Genomic DNA, 7,749 nt, shown 5'->3' with positions numbered 1-7,749 from the left:
GTCTCGAATCTGATCTGAGGTGTTTCTGGCAGAACGTATTGGTGTTGTGTATTGTGACTACATGCGCTGTGCCAGGTGTGCATATTGAATATATAGAACCAAGGCTGCAGTGAAGTTGCTCCACATGGACAAGTACTGCCAGAAACTCCTTGGATTCATGATGCATTTGATTCTGAATTAATTTTTGGTTGTTGCACAGTCAGAAACCTTTCACTGTTGCCAAATATTTCATGACTTCCATGTTCAGTTGTATCTACAGTTTAAGAGTGCTGGTAGTGTTAAGACCGCACCCAGCTCTTTGCCTTAGAGCAATTGAAATCACTCTAAAGCAAATACTGGCTATCTTGCCTACCAAACTATAAACCACAGAGACCTTGACAAGTGAAAATCAACCCTGACTGGTGAACATTTAATAAAGAGGTGGTCTGCAAGTCTTCAACTCCTCCTGTTGAGAATATGGCTTGCTCATGACACACAGTTGCCTTCAACTATCTGGATAGGGAAATTCAGCTCCATCCAGACCACTCTGGTTGATTTTCTCATTTATGACTTGGGTCACCCTAAACTCTAATGGAGGGGTACCACGACAAGGACTCCTTTCCCCAGGATAAGGACTCATTCAGATTGATTTCTGTTTATACTATAAACAGAAGTTAGGCCTCTTAGTTGGTTGGGGTCCAGTCCAAGTATAAAGAGCATGTTTCTTGAGGACTAGAGGTAATCACTTCAATCAGTCATGGGTCTTAGTGAGGAAATTGAGGAGAAAAGCCTAGATTCCAGTTTAATAATTACTTATTAATATAATAATAAAATAACAAGTTCTCTCATTTGGAAAAAAGCTGTCACGGCAATTTAAAGGGATGGACCCAGAAAATGCCTACCATGTGGCAGACATGGCCAAAAGGTGCCCCAATGACATTTTTGATAACCCCTACAAAATCCTGGCCACATTTTACATAGAGGTGGTTCCTCTTTTACAAGGGATGGTCACTGGTACACAGGTGTTGTTGTAGTTTCTGACTATGACACTGTTTGGGCAACCTCTTAGCCATCTAACCTCAGCACCCAACCTGCTAAATTCATTGTGCTTACACGAGCTTTCTGTCTTGCTGACAGACACAGCATAACCAGTCATCTATACCTATTCCCCTTATGTCTTTGGAGTTTGTCAAGCTGCTGGGATGCTATGGCTGCAGAGGAATTTTCTGACTTCTTGTGGTTAAGTCATTGTCAACACACATACATTGATGAATTTCCATCCTTCCCATGGCTTCCTAGGACCCTGGCCATTGTCCACTGTCCTGCCCAAACTAATGGAACTGACTCTGTCCTGAGAGGAAACACCTGTGCAGCTGCTGTTGCATTCTGCCCTTGAAGGGCCTGCAGATGTGATTCATCTTTCTCTCTGTGATAATGCTGACCTTTCTCTATCTTTCAATGATTATGAGACTGCAAAATGAAAATAGTATTTCTGTAACAATTAGGTTTCTAGGATCTGGATGAGTGCAAAAGGCAAACCACTCCTTCCTCCTAGATTTTACTGTCAGATGTGTCTGTCTGCCTGTAAGGGGTGAGGAGGTATTTTGATAGACAAGGGATTGTTGATATATTTAGAAAGGTATGGGTTGTCTTCCATATTACCTTTGTTGCTGTGTGTATTTGTGCTTTCTCCTTTATCAGACATTTAATCAACATGTATTCCATGTCATCATTTTCAGCAGCCTTGCTGCAGCTTATACTCTTTTTAAACACTTGCAAATTGGCCTAAGTCTGGCTACTCTAGGGTCTGCTTTATTATCTTTCATCAGCTCACTCATTGGGTTGAGATTTTTCCTGGTTCTAAGGCATTGTGGGGTTCATTGCTAAAATTATTCTTAGATTGACCTAGCAATACCACTCCTAGGTCTGTAACCCAAAGAGATCATAAAAATGGGAAAGGGACTCACATGTACAAAAATATTGATAGAAGTTCTTTTTTGTGGTGGCCAAGAATTGGAAATCGAGGGAATGTCCATCAATTGGGGAATGGCTGAAAAAGAGGTGGCATGTAAATGTAATGGAATACTATTGCTCCATAAGAAATGATGACTTCAGAAAAGCATGAACTGATGCTGAATGAAGTGAGTAGAACAGGAAAATGTGCACAGTCGCAGTAACATTGTGTGATGACCAACTTTGATAGACTTAGCTCTTCTCAGCAATGCAAGGATTTAAGAAAATTCCAAAAGACTCATGATGGAAAATGCTATCCACATTCAGAGAAAGAACTATGAAGTCTGAATGCAGATTGAAATATATTATTTTTTTTCTCTCTCTGTTTGTTTGTTCTTTCTCATGGCTTTTTCCTTTGGTTGTAATTCTTCCTTATAGCATGACTAATGTGGAAATATGTTTGATATGATTGTACATGTATAGCCCATATCAGATTATATGCTGTCTTGGGGAGGAGAGAAGGGGAGGAAATTTATAACTCAAAATTTTATAGAAATGAATGTTGAAAACTAAAAATACATTTTTATATATAATTATTATATTATTGAAATATATACTGATATATTATTGAAAACTAAATATAGATATGAATATATACATATATATTTATATAAAAGTATTTTTACAGAAATTGTATCCTGCGTTAGCCTTTCTGCTGTTTCATTTCCTTGACACGGTCCTCTCCAAAATTTATCCTTGTCTCAGTGTGACTCCAAGGTTTTATACTCTTTATCACTCTTAGAGTTCAGATGTGGTTGAACTTATGAGCAAAGAACATATGACCCTGAATGGTAAATTATGTTGTGAAATATACTAAGTGATCTGATGTACTTCCTCCTGCTTTGTCCTATCTTTGTTACAGATGATGGTGGGAATTCCACCTCTACTTTGGAAATGCTTTCTGGTCACCCTCCAATAAAAGTGAGACCTTATTCCATGGTGTATACATAGTCACTGGGAAGAGATACTTCTGTTACAAGAACTAGAAAATAACCTGAAGAAACTTAATGACAGGAAACGGCTGTACAGAATGGGCTTTTGGATTTTTCTATACATGATTTTTCATCCTGGAGATAAGGTCTATATCAAGGATGTCCAGTGGACCAAAAGAACTTAGTCCACTTGGGAAGGCCCATTGCAAGTACTGGTAACTACCCTTCCTGCAATCAAGATTGTGCAAAAATGTGAAACCTGTCATTCATATTATTTCTTGATGTTTTTGCCTTTTTTTTGTTTTTCATTATCCTGCTTGCATTTCCTCCCCAATCCACTCCTCCCAGGGGGATTGGAAAAGGCTTAATGCTATTAGTAAGCCACATGGTGAAATAGGGCAGACTTCGTGGCACCTTAAAGTTATTGAACTTCATGGACATTGAGTGTGTCATCACATACACCAAGGGGACCCTGATCCATGGAAAATTGTCCCTGCCATAGAGAATGGCACCATCCCACAGCCAAGGTCTGGGTTTGCCTCATCCTTGACAGGGAAATTTGCAGTTGTAGCTTTAGCTCAATGTCTCTTGGAAGCCCCAAAGAGAAGGCTGCTAAACTGAACCAGCCCTAGATCAGTAACTTCACCTCCGTAAAGAATGACTACATTTTGTTTAAGATCAGTTGCTCTTGGGGAGAACCATATGTCAAGACTTGAACTGCCTTAGTAGCTGTTAGTACATCTCTACCACCTTTTCTTTCTTGTATTACTCAAGACCAAGGCCCCCTACAGCACCTTAGACTTTGGCAAGATAATCAACTGTATCCATAATCTTACTTTTCCCTGTATAAATAGAGGTTATAGAGATTATCATATCATTTCTTCATGTGTGCCAGAGATTTTCTCTAATAATCACATATATTAATAGTGTGTAATAATCACATGGACAATGCCTCCTAATATGTTTCCCTAGAAAATCTTCCCAGTAATGGTTTAAATTGGGAGAAGTTTAACAACATTTTTCTAAGGAATTTAGGACCAAATAGGGGAAGAAATCAATGATAAAGAAAGTGAAAAATTTGAGGGTCAGATGCCCTGTGCTAGAGGAATGTTGAAGTCTAGAAGAGTACAGGCAGGCAGGAAATGTGAGAAATGAATTGATAGCTGGCCTGAGCACCTTCTTTAAATGGAGAAGCTTTCCATTCTGTATCCTCAGCCTCTCCAGTCAGAGGGAGGGGGGGCCTTAGGATCAGAGAGGAATAAGGAGATGTGAGTTTCAGGATTGATGTGATCTTACAGGAAGATACAGTTTATGGGGAATATGATGAAGTTCAAAGGAGTGCAGCCAATTGGGAAATGTGAGAAATGGACATTGATAGATTGTAGTGTTCACAGCAAAAGGAGATCAAGATGTTATAAAAGGCATTCAAGATATATCTTGAGATCATGACATAGAAAGACTGAAGAAAATGAGGATATTTTTAATTCGGGGGTAGAGGGGAGGTCTTCTAAATATTTTTAAGTGTTAGTATGTTTGTCCTGTGGGAGAAGGATAAGATATATTCTGTTGTGTCCAAGGGGCAAGATCTAGGGGGTAGGCAGTTCATGGAAGCTGCTAAAAGCTTTGTAAATAGAAACTTGCTGACAATTCAGACTGATGGAAAGGGGAATAGGCTTCCTAAAAGGCATCCCTGACTAGAGATTTAGGAGTGAAGGCTGGATTAATATATGGGAAAGATCTTCAAATTAAGCAGGTCACCTGGGCACTGCCCTGGTCCTATTTCCTGCTGTGCCTATAGCAGGAGGAACATTGGCTTTGGGTCATATGTCTGGCCCCAGGGAGGAGCACCCTGCCAAATCCTGTAACCCTGTACAGTGGAGCAGAGTAAAAATGGTCACTCCAATTGTGTTTTATAAATGTAAATAAATTCCAAAGGCTTAGTTAAATGTTATGCTTGAAAGATTTACAAGAATTAAGACAATAAAATTATTTCTGGGTGGAAAGATTTACCAATTTAGATTTGTCTGTTTGAAAAAAAATGACACCAAAACTCCCTCTCCCTTCTTGTACTCTTTATTTTGGGTTGGGCAAAATGGAGTTGGTATGAGAGAAATTTTTTTTAATGTCTCTTTGGTGTGAATATATATGTGTGTGTGTGTGAGCACGTATGTGTGTGTGCGAGTGCATGTGTGTGTGTGTGGTTCAAAGTGCCATTTTGTATGTTGGGACCAAAATAAAATAAAATTTGCAAGCCAGCGTAAAAATAGAAAAGCCACTAAATCTGAGAACCATGTGGTATATGAGGCAAGTGTCAGTGAGGACTTAAGAATGACAATGAAGTTGTGAAGCTAACACCTGATTCTAACCTTTATTGTGTCTTCAACAGGCCATTATAGAGATTATCATATCATTTCTTCATGTGTGCCATTCACGTCTCATTTCCAGTCACTCATTCAAAGTTCCTATTTGCATCTTGAAGCCTTAAATGAAAAGATAAGAGTTTATATTTGAACCTCTAGGTAATAAGGATGTAGACCAGTTTATTGAGTAGGGAAGTGGCATGGTCAGGCTTGGACCTGAGAATAATCCTTTTGGTTGTTGTACAGATACTGGATGGGAGGGAGAAGAGATGAGTCTGTGAGTCCACTGAGGGTGCTACTCTACTAGCCCAGACAATGAATGATGAACTATGGCTGTAGATGTATAAAGGGGGAGAAGAGGACTCCTATGAGAGATACTGGGGAGGAAGAAACCACTAGATCTGGCAACTGAGTGGGGACATGGAGTGAGAGACAGGGAGGAGTTGAGGAGGACAATGAGGTTGTGAACTTGGGTAACTGGCAGGATGGTGGTACCCTCAACAGAAAAAATGGAAAATTAGAAGAGGGGTGGGTTTGAGGGTAGGATAATGAGGGCAGTTTTAAAAATGTTGAGTTTGAAATGTGTATGGGACATCAAATTCTAAATGAGTAGTAGGCAGTTCATGATGTGGGGTTGGAGATCAAAAGGAGACTAAGGCTGGAAATATAGTTTTGACAGTTGTCAGCTTGGACAGAATCATCAAACATATGAGAACTACTGAAGTATAATAGAAAGAGAGCCAGGTGAAGAGCCCAGACCAGAGTTCAAGTCCTGTCTCAGATGCAAACTTCCTGTATTATCTTAAGCTATTCCCTTAACCTCTCCATTTTGCAGGTAACTCTCCATGAATAAAAGTTGCAGATTAAAGGCAGCTCTTTATTGGTGAATGAGGTTCTCCATAATAATTGACTCACTGGTCTGGGACAAATAAAAATATTATTATTATTGCAGCTATATGCCCTTGCCTCTAAGTCTGGACTTTAATCTTTTAAAATATTTTTATTGAGTATCCCGAAGTTTGACTAATCAGCATTTTGAGTGGTGGTAGGGCAAGTCTACTTTCCTCCTTGTTTTTCTTTTCCTGTAAACTTCTCTTAATAGTCACTTTTGTTTGTTTGATAACGCTTTCACTTCCTGTTCTTCAGGGTGCCCTACCTCACCCTTAAAAGCTCTCCCCAGTGGTGTGGAGTTATTAGACTCTAGGCAGTCCTGTGGAAGACTATCTGCAGCCAGCATCTCTGAAGACAGAGGGGCTTAGATAAGTCCCCACAACTGAGAGGGAGAGCAGACAGCATGTGACCTGGAGAACAAGGTTGGTGGGAAGTGAAGGGCTGCAGGTATCCTGAGGGAGGGGAGAGATAGAGACAGAGGATGCAACTGACACTAAGTGAGCCACAGGAGGAATAAAAGAGATACTTGATTAATTGATATAGATACAGAGATACCTATAAGTAATATATATGTAGTATGTACATATATGTACATACATACACAAATATACACTCATACACATATATGCAAGACTGTACTATGCTTATTTCCTCTTGTAATCTCTTTCTCTGAAGATGGATAACATCTTCCTTCATGAGTCCAAGTCTTGACATAATTTTCCAAGTCAATTGGCTCAACATTTTCTACACCACAGCAATATTCCCAATCAATCATATTCCATTTTCGAGATTGTTTATGAAAGATTTCTCCCTCAATTTTCTACATTCCTATTATTCTTGGCTGCATAGGTTTTGCTGACATAAGAAATTTTAATTTAAAATAATCTTATCCATTTTATACTTCAACAGTGCTCTCACCTTATAATATGGCTTAAGGTCTGACACTACTGAATCTCCTTTCCATCTTTTCACCTCTGGTTTCTTCAAAGTTCTTGGCCTTCTTTTCTTTCAAATGAACTTTGGTAGTTTTTTTTCTAACTTAATAAGAAAATTTTTTTACTAATTTAATTGATATGGCATTATGTAAATGGATTAGTTAGGTAGAGTTGTCATTTTTTAAACTATATTGGCTTTACCTATGTAATCAAAACTATCCATTCTGCCTCCATTGATCTCTTATTTGGTTATAAAATCTTTCCTTATCTATAGGTCTGACAGGTAGTTTTCTTTTTCCACATTCCACTAATTTGCTTATGATATCACTCTGCATGTCTTAATAATATATCCATGTATACCTTAGCTTGGTATATGATGTGAAAATATTGGTGTATGCCTAGCCTCTGCTATGCCGCTTTCTATTTTTTCCCCCAGATGTTATTGTCAAATAGTGTGTTCTTGCCCCAAAATTTATATCTTTGAGTTTATCAGTCACTAGATTATGCTGGTCATTTGCTTCCATATGCTATGTACTTAATCGATTCCACTAATTAACCACTATTTATTAACCAATACCAGATAATTTTGATGATTACCACTTGGAAAGATAATTTGAAATCTGGTACTGATGAGCTACC

This window comes from Notamacropus eugenii, chromosome 5 (assembly GCF_028372415.1).
Source record: "Notamacropus eugenii isolate mMacEug1 chromosome 5, mMacEug1.pri_v2, whole genome shotgun sequence".
Taxonomy (NCBI): Eukaryota; Metazoa; Chordata; class Mammalia; order Diprotodontia; family Macropodidae; genus Notamacropus; species Notamacropus eugenii.
The sequence above is the reverse complement of the archived record's forward strand: the minus strand, read 5'-3'. Positions refer to the sequence as shown.